This window comes from Stegodyphus dumicola, chromosome 9, assembly GCF_044657685.1.
Source record: "Stegodyphus dumicola isolate Sdum_Otavi_A_Nest chromosome 9, ASM4465768v1".
In the NCBI taxonomy this organism is placed as follows: domain Eukaryota; kingdom Metazoa; phylum Arthropoda; class Arachnida; order Araneae; family Eresidae; genus Stegodyphus; species Stegodyphus dumicola.
The window spans coordinates 138,184,703-138,198,540 of NC_140776.1; positions in this window are offsets into that span (position 1 = coordinate 138,184,703).

The window sequence follows — 13,838 nt, forward strand, 5'->3', positions numbered from 1 at the left end:
ACGCAATGAATACTGATAAAAGTAGTATCCTTAAAAAGTTATTTTCATTATTTAAATGACTATAGCAAAGGGCACAAGAGCAATCTGCCTAAGAGGAGGGATGTCTTCGTGGAGGACTTTCTAAGGGAAACTGGCTCACATTCACACAGTGAAAGAGATAAAACCAATGATGCAGCTAGTTCATTTTCCGAGATTTGAATTCAGATCTAACTACCAGTGCTTAGTGGTTTTAATCCCTCTACCATTGGAAGGCAGGTATTTTTCGCTCCTGACAAATATTAATTACCATTAGTAAATAAAATAAGGTAATCTATACATGTAATAAAATAAAGAGTCTGCATGTCTTTCGTTCGTGCTGCGCGTAAGCTAACAGACCCAGAGCTACGAAATTTGGTATATAGATGCATCTAGACAAGAGTCAGTGCACCTCGAAGCGATTTTTTCAAAATTCGAATCAGATTTTTTTTAATTTCATCCTTTCGATTTTATCGTATCATTTTGAATAGTTTCATTCTTTTATAAATGTGGTTTCGGTAACAGTTCTTCATTCAATTGTATACTGGACTGCTGACTGTTGAAAATCAGCACTGTTGCCACTTAAAAAAATGAGGGCGATAACTCTGTGCAGTTTTTAAATTTAATGTTTCTCTTGGATACTGGACGTTTGTCGAGAGAAGGCAACGGAAAGTTGATTAATTTATTTATTAGTATAATTAATATTTGTGTTAAGGGCTATTGCTTATTTCATTTTAATTTTGTTATATGTAACACATTAAAAAAAATTTGTTTGATGAAGTTGTTCCGCAGAGTAAAATTTTGCGTAGTTTTTAAATTTAACGTTTTGTGTTCCCTTCAGGCATTTTTCCGGGACACTTGAAAGACAGACGAAGGCTCGACGCGTAGCTGCTAGTATTTTATAAAATAATCTCTTATTTAAAACTTATAAATTAATTATTAAACTAAAAGAAGAAAAATAACTTACAGTATAGTTTAATGACAACAAGAGATTGAATAATTTTCTTTGTAAAATTCATCTATTATTTTATATCACGAATAACACTAGCGCGAGTCGTTCTTGAGAATTTTATAAAGATGATGGTTTTAATTTTGGCAACCGAACTCCATTAATAAATTTCTTTATTTGGGTATACGCGCTTTTAATATTCATGATATAAAATGGTAATTGAATTTTGCAAAGCGAATAATTTAATCTCAAGTTCCCATGCAACTATATGATAAATTACTTTTTTGTTTCATTTTATTCATTGTTTTATTAAAAGTTTATTTATTTTATTAGAGGTTTTAAATAACAGCTTATTTTATAGAACAAAATTTTAACCTTATTTTATTTTCATCTTTCTAATTTCAATGACTGTTGAAAATTGTTTTTCAAGAACGAAAAATTCCTCTTTTACTTCAAACAATTCTTTTGCGTTAAATGGTTGAAAGAATCAAGTGATTTCGAAAAATATACTAAAAAGTCCGAAATAGCATTAAACATTTTACGTAAACATCCTGTAAACGATATCTTCCTGCTCTATTCCATGATGCAAACAGTAAAATTTTGAGAGTTTTAGTTTGTTAACCTAAGATATGTGCGAAAAATCATTCCAGTATTAAATTAAAAGAATCTAAATCGAATTTCCAAAAACGTGTCGCTGCAGCAGATTATACTGTCGTCCAAAATGAGTGTGTTTGCGAAATTTGAGCTTATTAGAAAATATTTTATATTGATAGAAAAATTTTCATCGTAGGGACAAACACCATAAGAGAGGTAAAAAACAGGTTATAAAAACGCGGGTAGTTAAAAAATATTATAAAATGAAATGTGTATAATATTTTAGCACTATTGATTTAAAAGAAAAGGAAAATTCGTTTTATAATTTTTGAAAAGTTCAAATCTTTGTAACGGAACTTCACATCCGACTTTTATATCCAACATTGTGCGAAAACTTGTTTCAACATTTAAGATTTAAAAATTGGGAACCGAACTTTGAAAAAATCGCTTGCCTGATTGTATTTTCATTCTATATAAAAAATCTAGCAAATAATATATAAGATGATATAAATATAAATATGAATAAGCAATTAAAAACAAATTCAGTCTTTTAGAACAACCATTTTCCTAATTATTTTTAACAGCAACAACGGTAAAGAAAAAAACTGGTAACCGTGGTAACACTTTGCGACTGAGCAGATAGTCTCGCAGCGATTTTCACAGACGATATGTTAGCGCGCAGAACAAATACAAAAATATTAAACACATTTTCTACAAACAATTAAGGTTTAAAAGTTAAAATGGGAATTTACGATGTAGATTGTTACTACTTAAAACAATCTATTTAATAAACGTATGTATTATTTTCGCTAGCTAATTGTTATAATGATGTATCCTATTTTCGTGACCTGAAATACGATTGATTATAATTTTAAAAATATAAAGAATAAAAGTTACAAACAATAAAAGATCTGCTATCATGAGAAGGTTATTATCTAATTCTAAACGCATATGTCTGACAGTAGATCTTTTTTCTTCGCAATATCTGAATTTTCTTACAATTAGAAACATTTTTAATTTTTAATTATTTCTGAAATTTATTCGAAAGCCACGTAAAATTGCTTTCAAGGAGCGTATGCTGCATGCAGGTCGCCGGTTGGAGACCATGCTGTAAGGTACAAAAATAATAATAATAAATTAATTAATTCAAATATATTTATTTCGACAACAAATTTTCAGCTTTTTTTAAAGTTTTATTTCGAAGAATTAGAATTTATTAGAACAAATACGATGTAGTTTTTAAAACTACAATACGGATTTTTTAAGTTATGTAAACAGAATGAAACATCAGTTATTTTCAAGATATTTTTATTCCTTAAACTTGATCCCGGGTGGATAAAAAAAAAGCTGACTCTGACATAAATTTTCTGCAGGGCAAAGAAAAAAAAAAAAAAAAAAAAAAGATTTCATGCAGCAATTCTAATTCCCAAAGGACTAATATATACTTATGGATTAATCCTAATCTGGTACACAATACGATTTCCTGTTTTTGCTTCAGAGCTGCTCTTAGGTATTGATAATTATGGGAAACAACTTTCGTGTTTTATGTCAGCACATTGTTAGAAACGTCATCATAAGTAGCTTATTGGCTTTTAACTGACAACGATCAATTATTTGATTTCTAAAAAAGAAAGGTGGAACTGGCGAAAGTATTTCTATCATTTAAAAGTTTGTATTCATACGAATTTCAGACAGAAATTACATTTAAAGTGCATGCAAATGAATCAATTTTAAAAAATCTTTAAGAAAAATAAAAAAAAATATTTTGAAATTTTAATTCATTTTTTCACTTATATTTGTTACTGCAAAGAATGAAACGCCGGCAAATTAGGAAGAAAAAGTCATGATAAGGCTAAGACATTAAAAGACTTTCATTCCTCAAAAGCAAAAATGTTATTTTGAAGAAATAATATTGATAAAATTAAGGATATTGTTGTAAAATTTTATATAATTGCGTGGAGTCAATAAAATGGTATTCCATATCATTGAAAATGTTAAAAACAGTAACGGCGTCTATATATATGCAAAGTAAATTAAATATTTGAATTTAATCCATAATGTAAATGATCTTTCATGACATAGATAGTGATAGACAATGTTTGAAGGAACGAAATTAATGTGACTGGAATATCCAGTTCCTTCGAGCCTGAATTGTTTATTTGCTTGTTTATAGTAGTATTTGACAGGAAAATAAATGTAAAGATTTTTAAAATCGTAAACATAATTGGAGTAAGGTTGCTGTTGATGGGCCAGCTCCTTCGTTGAGTCACCTCCATCATTTTCTAGTTATTTTTTGTCAGTAGGCGCTACCTGTTTGCTGTTTAATATACTACCTGAAGCTTGAAAATCGTCATCGACAGAAACGAGGTTGCTTTATCAGAAAGAAGATTTTTGTACTTTTTTTCTAATTTGTCAACCTAAAGAAAATATAGATATCAGTGAGACGTTAAGAGTGCTTTAGTTGTTACCGATAAAATCTAAAGTGTTAAATCAGCGTTATTTGTCTATGTTAACAATGGTTGTTTACTTTGTTACAACCGAAATCACGAGCATAATACATACCGACTTCTGGTTGCCTTCAATGAGCCAGCCTGCGTTGCTATGAATATGTTGGTGGCCCAACCAATGGAAACCATATCGAGGCTAATATTTTGTAACTTTTTTGAGTTGAAGAATAAAATGCACATCAGTTACATCAATGAAATATTATTTCATCAATGAAATTGAGAAACTTCTGCAACAGAAAAGGAGAGAAGGTAAATTAGAAGTTGTCACCTAGTTTCATATAGCAAGATTGTTTAGGAAAGCATATGGATAAGCAATAACAATAGGAACGGCAATGAATATTTTTCTAAAACAGTAGTTTGGCAAGTAAACAAAGATGTATTTCGAGATTCTCACTTTATTGCAACAGTGAAGTTAGAAACAAATAATGCTTCTCTTGTAGAAGTTCCTGAAACAAGGCCTAACTGCTTCTAAAGTGTAATGTCACATGACCTGGCTACAGGAAGGAAAATCTGTTGCAATTCGCAGTGAAATAGAATCAGAATCGCTTCCAGCTGGTGCATCAAAATTGTTCCTGGGACAAGCAGTTCCTGGGAGAGGCTGAAAAAAAAGCACAGGCATCACTATGAAAAGACAATTTCAAATATCTGGACCGGAGAAGACAGTAAAGGCTAAGTATCATTGTCTTCAGTAAATAGGAATATAAACTCCAACAAGATTCATGGTTCTGGGTTATCTGTTGTGATGACTTCAAGGAAGATATGATTCAATATCTATCGTATAAAGTGTGAATTCATGAGAAGTGCGCTGAGATCAGAAAGAGGATCAAAATGTGCATTACCCAACATTAAAAATGCATTACCAAGGAGTGGCAAGAAAGTGATGAAATTCGTCAAACAGAGAGAGACAGTAACGAACAATAAGCGATCTTTATTTCGGCTCAGTAGGTTGTAGGAACACAATGGACTGCGATGCACGAAGCAACACGTCTAGGACATTTAGTGAGACTACGGATGGTGTCCTGAGGAATGGCTCTCTATTTCCTGTCAACCATTGCCACAGTTTATCTTCTAAACGCGGCAATAAGAGGGTCTGCAAATGGCGTCCAATCACATCTCAAATGTGTTCGATTGGTGAGAGATAGTAGAGAACGTTGGCCAGGGAAGCATCTGTACACCTTGCACAGCACGTTGGTTGATGCAAGCAGTGTGTGGTCGGGAGTTATCCAGATCACAACAAGCACTAGAGTGTCACCGGCCGCAGCACATCATCGACGTATTGTTGGGCCGTCATAGTGTCCTGAATACGAACTAGAGGTGACCTGAAATCATTCGCAATTGCGCTCCAAACCATGATGCCTAGTTGTCTCGCGGTGGGGTGTTCTACAATTACTGCCAGATTGGACCTGTCTCCACATCGACGCCACACTCTTACGCGGCGACTAACATTGGAGAAACAGAAGCGTGACTCACCTGAGAACACGACCCAGTTCCATTCCGTCGTTCACATCGCTCGAGCCCGGCACCATTGCAGACGTCAGCGTCTATGATGTAGGGTCAGTGGCAGTCTTCTTAACGAACGCCACGAGTTCAGGCGTTAGCCACCAATCGATGGCAAATGGTTCTGGTCGATATGGGAACATCCAGGGTGTCTTGAACATGCTACAGAATGGAGGTAGAAGTAGCCTACGGATGCCCACCACTTGTCGGCGGATGCGTCGATCTACACATGCTGACGTCACTCTAGCTGCTCCGACATCCCTCGAACTTGCCACATTTCCTTGTTCAGCCATTGTCGCCACAGCTGGTGCACTGTGGACGCGTCCAGGTGTGTGTCAGCTAAGATTTTCATATGAACCAACCTGTTCTTTTTAGTCCGATCACCATGCCCCTCGTAAAATCGTCTGCTGGAACTGTCTCTGTTGACGACGGCCTGCCATTTTCTGCTATTACACGAGTCCTCTAAGACAAGAATAAATTTTCTACGAAGATTTCTCTAACAGAAATAACGGCACGAAAATTGAACATTCTGCAGGTTCCTTTCCTTACTTCTTCTTTAACGTTCACTGGAGAGCTGCGCATTTCACATCATTCGCGTAACTCGGTGACTTGCGTTTACCATGAATTTTGTATAATTTTTGGGGCCACGTTGCATTTTCAATGTCGTGTAGTGTATTATTGCAAACAGTGCAACTGAACTCATCAAGAACGAATATTGATGCATTTGAGTAAGATTTGTATCCTAATATTAATAGTAGGTTTAATAATTATTTTATGTTATCTGAAAGTTTTCAAGTTATTGTTCTTTTTATACTAGCCTAACTATAAATTACCCTCAAATTTTGATTTTCGCTAAATTCTTTCTAATAAACGAAATTCATTGTTATTTCGTAGATTCTCATCAGGCCTATTTTATAATTATAAAGACTAAACTAAAATCCAACTACTTATTCTTTGTAAATAATTTGAAGCTATCAGTGTATTTCAATATATTTTCAGTGGTCTGTATTAGATTCTAATAAGCTCAAAATACGAATAAAACTCAAAATAATTTTAAACATTTCATTGGCTTGTATTAAGATGATACGCACTGTCACCTGTAAGGTGCTCATGGCTGTTGCCAACGTCAGGCGTAATCTTGTTCTCCTTGCCCCGAGGAATTTCGTGGGCTTCGGTTGAGTATACATCAGACAAGAAACTAAAACACAACAGCAACAAGATGAAACTATATTAAAAAGAAAATAACTACCGATTCGCTCATAGAAGCTCCCCGGCTCAATGAAAGCGACCGGTTTCCTTCATTGGGCCAGTGGCACCTATTTTTCTTTTTCTAATATTTACTGAACATTTCATAATTATAATGTCTATACCTAGATATGTGTAGTATGGAAAGTAACATTTACATTAAGGTGTACAAAATTGTAATGACTTTAAGGATCATTTTTGTAAAAGTGGGCCATCGATAGCAACCTTTCCCTACTATATTAATTATATTAGATAAGAGTTTTAATGATGATTTTAGTTTTTAACTCCGAGGCAATTACGATGCTTATCATTCTTACTTAGATAAAACTGCAGGCATTTTTAATAAAACTTCAACGGCAATGCCTGTTTCGGTTGAGATTATTAATTTGATATGTAACTTAAACCTTTGAATTACTAGAAATTTAAAATGATTAATGAGAAACTCGACTTGAAACTTAAAATGTTTAAAGATAAATTGAGGTTCAGTTATTTAATGATAACTTGATATTAATGATATCATTAACAATAAATTATGGACTTCAACTTAATTATTATTAAAAACCTAGCGATACAGTAGAATCCCTTTTAAAAGTTGCCGTAAACAGAACCACACACATTCCGGACATAAGATGTCTTCTGGATAACTGAATATACATTTCTTGACTTTACCTGTTCATGTTTTGTAATACTAACTGTAGAAAATGTAGCATTCTGGTTCTTGTTTCTTGATATGTTAGCTACAATTAAATAAACAATGCCTAAAGTGTACAGATTACTTAGAATTAAAACACATACATATGATATATTTCAGGAAAACAAAATGAAACAACATTTTAAAATTACTAAATGTATTATCACATATGTAGTTATTATAAAATTACTGAATGTATTATTGATAATACATTTACTAATTGTATTATCTCAATTACTAAATGTATTATCAACAAGTTAGGAATTTCTATATTGTGATCTCAACTTCGAATCTCTACTTTTTCACAAGATTGTAGTCGTGGTTTTGAAAACTTGCTGTGTTTACATGAAGCTATTATGTACTGAAAGAAAATGAACATTACAAGGAAAGTTTTACTAAAATCTACAATACTTCATCAGCTGTTTTCGATAAAATTTCTTTCTCTGTGTGTCGTCTTTAGCTTCCAGTCCTCCTTATCACTTTTCTCATTTCCGTTTATTTCGTCGTCATTTCGAGATATTGTAATGGAAGCAAACCTTTCCGCAATCACGCATCTCTGCAGCTCTTTTACACTACAGAGAGTGTTTTTCTATTTTTAAAAGATTGGTATTTAAAGATTTTTAAATGATTGGCGTTTTTCCCTTTCCGATTAATAATGTTGCTTATTTTTCACTTCGAAATTTTAATACCATGTATTTTACAGTATTTTTGATTTCTGAAATGGGGATATTTCTCTTCCGAATGCGCAAAACATATTCTTCAAACTACAGCTTGTTTGCATGCTACATTATGCAAGAAAAATAAATTTAAAAGTAACTGATGATCCAAAATTAACTAAACAACAATCTTGTTTTCGGCTTAGATTTTACTCAAGACTCTATTGATTTCGAGGGCAAAAGGCTCTGTTTAATTAACATTTAAAATATAAAGAATATTTTTTTAAATATTCGATGTGATAGCCTTTTTGGAGGGGGCTATTAATTTACATCGTGTTTTCCATGATTTAAGGAATTTTCGTCAAATTTCCAAAGATATTGATTTCTATTCCTCTACCACTACTTTCTAGATTCCATTCATCGAGACGCTTTTCAAAAGACCAAAGGCACAATACTGCGTAGGTAAAACATAAGGGTTCTTTGAAGGAATACGTTGAAAAAGTACGTATACAATACCTGTATCAGTCTTTATTTCTTCAAGGAATGCAGTGATACTTTTCAAAGTATGATTTAATGTTTTGTCTGGATGAAGCTTCAATCTTTGAAAATAACAGAGATAAAGAAATGGAATTTCTTCTGCAGATATCAGACATAAAACACTTTGTCTTGATAGTACGTTGAGTTGATTTTAACACTTTTTTCCCTTCCTCTGATTTTTAATTTCCTAATGTAAAGGAATCCATGCGACAATCATAAACCTCTTACTGAAACTTTTCTTGCATTGACGGGATCTAGTTTGCACAATATTTCTCTTCGTTTTCGATAATAAATAAGCTATTTTTTGTTGCAGTCGTTTAGGTAAATCCATGTTTCATAGAGGATCACAATGAATTTTTCTTTATCTCCCGCTAAATCGTTTTCATTCGGGGGTTTCCAAATTATTCTGCTTTGAACCACATGCCTCGGCAAAACCTGTTGAACATTATGTTTTTTTTAGCTTTCTTAAGTTGTAAACCTTGCTTTATTATTTAGTTTACCGTTGCTATCGATATATTTAAAAATTTTTCAATTGATTTCTACGTCGGCGCATTTTCTCTTCTTATAAACAATTTAACGTTAGAAATAATCGAAATAGTGCGTACCTTTTTCGGGCATTCGTTTGGATTCTCCTTTCAGGGTACATGTAATGATTGGCGGTTTTTCCCTTTCCGATTAATGTTGCTTATTTTGCACTTAGAAATTTTAATACCATGCATTTGACAGTATTTTTTATTTCTGAAATGGGGATATTTCTCTTCCGAGAGCGCAAAACATATCCTTCAAACCACAGCTTGTTTGCATGCTACATTATGGAAGAAAAATAAATTTAAAAGTAACTGATAATCCAAAATTAACAAAACAACAATCTTGCTTTCGGCTGAGATTTTACTCAAGACTCTATCGATTTCGAGGACGAAGCAAAGAAATCTGCCAGAGGAAAAACCAAGAGGGTGTAAAGGGACAAACGATGTAGACCGGAAGAACGTTCTCGAAAATGCCCGTTGGTAGCAAAAATCAGAACAGAATCAATTTACGCCAGAATCAAGACCTCAATTTAAGCTAGAAGGGAGGTAAGTACTTTCTTTATATATTTCTAAGTAAGAGGCAAAGTTCATACGACGTCATTTAACGTACATTTATTCTTAAAACCATCGACGTAAACTTAGAAGTTCTACACGTTAACTCATAAAAAGAGATCAACAGATCATCTTCATGTATCTTGTAATTCCTTGAATCATTAGCGGGATAAAGTTGCTACGCTGGACGGCAGAAACCTAGCATAAATATTTTCTACACTTAAGCATAAATGTTTTCTACACTGGTGGCCCATTGCATAGTTTTTTATCTCATAGGACTAAAATTCGAACTTGGATTTAGACTTAAAAAAGTTCGGTTATTTTAATATTACCGGTTAATTGTGTGCCGGTTACGAGAAATTTTACAGTAACTTGAAGCTTAAAATAATTAATGATAAATTTTAAATAATTAGTATCACTTAAAAAGATTCTCTTTAGGATTCCTCAAATTGAATATATTTTCGAATATTTATCACTAGTATTTACCAGTTCTTGAAACATCTTGATTCATTCTTATTGTTCTCTGCCTCATTACCTTCCTTAATGGGATTATACTGTATAATTTTCGTCTTCAACTCGGAACTGAGATGATAAATGAGATTTATCAAGTTTCTGTAAGCCGTTGCCAATAATGATGTATAATACTGCAAAATTCCTGTTAACCATGGTTGCGCGTTTATCATAGGTTACCTTATAAGTGAAATGCACTGTCCTGTCTATAAAATAAAAAGACTAAGCTTCGACTTACCGTTGCCAAAGTATATAATCTTATTTTTGCCTTAAAAGAAAATTCATTCTTTCTTGAAATGGATTGTTGAAATATCTGTTCTTTGTCATACAATAAAAGAAGGCTATTGAATCGAGTTAGCGTATATATTGATAAACTCAATCTTTTGCACCCTTAATAGTAGCACAGAAATTGTAACTGTAATCGTAATGCACCCCATAAAAATACTTGGATGAATATGACATTTAGCAAATAAAGACGGGTATAGATTTTATGTAAATATCGATTCTGAATGCGAGTGATACAGATTCGTCTCCTTTTTCGAATTTTGAAATTTGAAAGAAAGTTTTATGCAAAATCTGAGCTATTTTCCATATTGACTAATTTATAATAATAAATTTTTCTATATTGACAAGTGTCTGCTTTGTATGTTTACATGCATTTGTTAACTTTTTTAATTTAATAAGTTTTCATTGCATTTTTCTAAAATGGGTATTTTGAGTTTCCAGAAAATATTTTATCAGAAAGTTTTATTTGCTTTTTATTATTTTTGCTAGCTTTTCTGCAACTAGAAATGAATTTGCTTAGCATTTTAAAGTTGCTGTGAATTTGTGTTTACATGGAATTTAAACGAAAGAGGTGAAGATTATGCCTAAATCTTGATACATGTTTCTTTCATCAACGTTTTGTAGAAATGGAATTTTTTATAACATTTTATACCGGCTTTAATTTTATTGCTTAGAAGATAGAACCTTAAAAGAACAGCGGGCAAATGTTTATAATTAATTTGTGAATCACTCAACTAATTTTTTTAATGCAAATAGTCAGTACAAGAGTAAAATTGTTGATAATAAATTGTTAATGAGATTCAGCCATGAACTATTTAAATGTTACTCTCAGAAAAATCACAGATTAGTTAGTTTAAAAATGCCTCATCAAGTATTAATGAGGAAAATGGGAAAGAAATTAAATCTTATATCCACTACGTGTTTTTTAAAATGAGTCTATTTACTAGCATTTAATTTGTTTCATTTAGTAAAGCCACACTTTCTATTAGACTTAATCCTCCTTTTTTTGTGCGTATAACTTTTCAAATAAAAGCATATTGCCACCAAATGTTATCGCAATGTATTATTGTTAAGGAAATAATATAGCGAATATAAAAAATATATGGCAACACAAAGAAAGGAATGTTGCTATCAAATGCTGTCGCCATGTATTATTTTTAAAGAAATGATGTAACGAATATAAAAAATGTACGGCAACGTAAAAAACAGGATGTTGCTCCATTAAATGTTATCTCGATGCATTATTTTTAAATGAATACTACCGCGAATACAAAAAACATGTATAACAGCATAAATAAAAGGGTATTGCCACCAAATGCTATCTTCGTATTTTTAAAGAAATAATATAGAGAATATAAAAAATATGTATGGCAACATAGAGAAAAGGATGCCGAGATCGAATGTGATCACCATGTATTATTTTTAAAGGAATAATATATAGTGCAAGAAAAAAATATATGCAGATATTTAACAAACTATCGGGAACTCTAAAAATATATTGTTTTCAAATATTTTGTGATTGTTCTGTTTAGTTTTATGGCGTACGTACAAAGGGTATGTGACGTATGTAGAGCATAAGTGCGAAGGAGGTAATGTTTAAAACACGACTCCTTTCAGATTTTCTTTCCTTTTTTTCTGTTAATTTTTTATATCTTTTTCATTTATTATTATTATTTGTATTTCGTAAAATTCTGCCATAGATTCTGTATCGAACGAGCAGAAATACCTTAAAGGATTTCTCCTTTAGTTATCAGATTCGCCAAGCAAACAGTAAATTTCTATACTGAACAGTGAGAACACACTACTACTGCCAACATTCTGAGGATAAGATAAGGGCATAAAGCTTTGGTAATTAACGGAAAACCAGCATAAAACACAAAAATTATTTAAAAAAAACATAAAAATAATGCAGAATTAATAAGTTTTCCCCCACCATTGTTTTTAAACAACAGAGCTGTCGAAGAAACATGATTTTTTTCTTCAGAAGTATTCCTGTTAGTTGTATAATCAGTGGATTTTCAAACATTTTTGCCCGTTGCACCCCTTTCACCATTGTAATACGATCATTCCCCTTCCAAACCTCAAAAAATACATTTATTATTTTTTAATATGTTTCATAAATTAAGCAAGAAAAGTGTACAAAATATTCATAAATATGAAAACTTGAATAGCAGCATTTTTTATATTCATAAACTAAAGCTAAATATTTAACAGGTAAATAAAAGGCTGACCGCATTCCCCCTCCGCCGGAACTATGAAATTCAGCTTAGTGGTTATTCCCCCTGGTCGAGAACTCCTGGAGTAGTGAAAGACACTCCCCCGGAAAATACTGCGATCTAAAAATTAAATTTCAGAGTTTACAATTAAATTTCCAAAACTTTCGTAAAATATATATCTTTAAAAAAGAAGGGAAATTATGAGATTAAAAAGAAATCGCAATTTAATTAATGCTGATTTTACGTTAACACATGAAACGATTTTGATCCGAGCAGTTATGCTGAGTCTTATAGTTCAAGAAAAAAATTAAAGGTATAGAATAACCTAAAAATTAAAGGTATAGAAATAACGTTTCACGTTTAAAATGACCTATTCAAAACTTCAGAACAAAATGGTGAAAAAAATAGGCTATGATTTTTATTTATTCGAGAAAGCATCGATTGCTATTACTTTGTGTAACTAGGGTTTAGACAAATAAATCTATACCGCTATCAAATAAGTCGTGTTACTCTGTTAATTTCAAATGTTTTCATTTTTTCAAACTGTACAAATTCTTTCATATAATTCCCTTATTAAAAACGCTTATTTAGCATAACACGACAAAGTTTCAAAAAAATAGATTAAAACCAGATAGGTTGATCCTAAATTATATCTTTAGGGTGCACTTTCAGCAATTCAAATTCGAGATTTATATTATAGATCAGACACTTTCAAATGCAAGTAAAAATGAAAATAATAAATTAAAAAAAAAAAAAAAGAAAATCTGAAATGTTTCAGATTTTAGCAGTCGCTGAAAAGGTTAAGGTTTTTACTCTTGAATTTATTCCTGGTAACCGTTCTTTATTTTATTTTTGCTGTCTTTTAGCTTTATTATTATTTATTTATATTATTTTTTATACATTATTTTATTTACCCATATATTATTTTTAGCATCTTTTTCGTCGCATTTATGCCATATACAGTTCAACAGCAAAAGTACAAAAATATTTAAAAGGAGCATATGTTGAGAATTTCCCGATGCAGTGTTAAGCGTTGAGATACATTTTCCTATTCTTT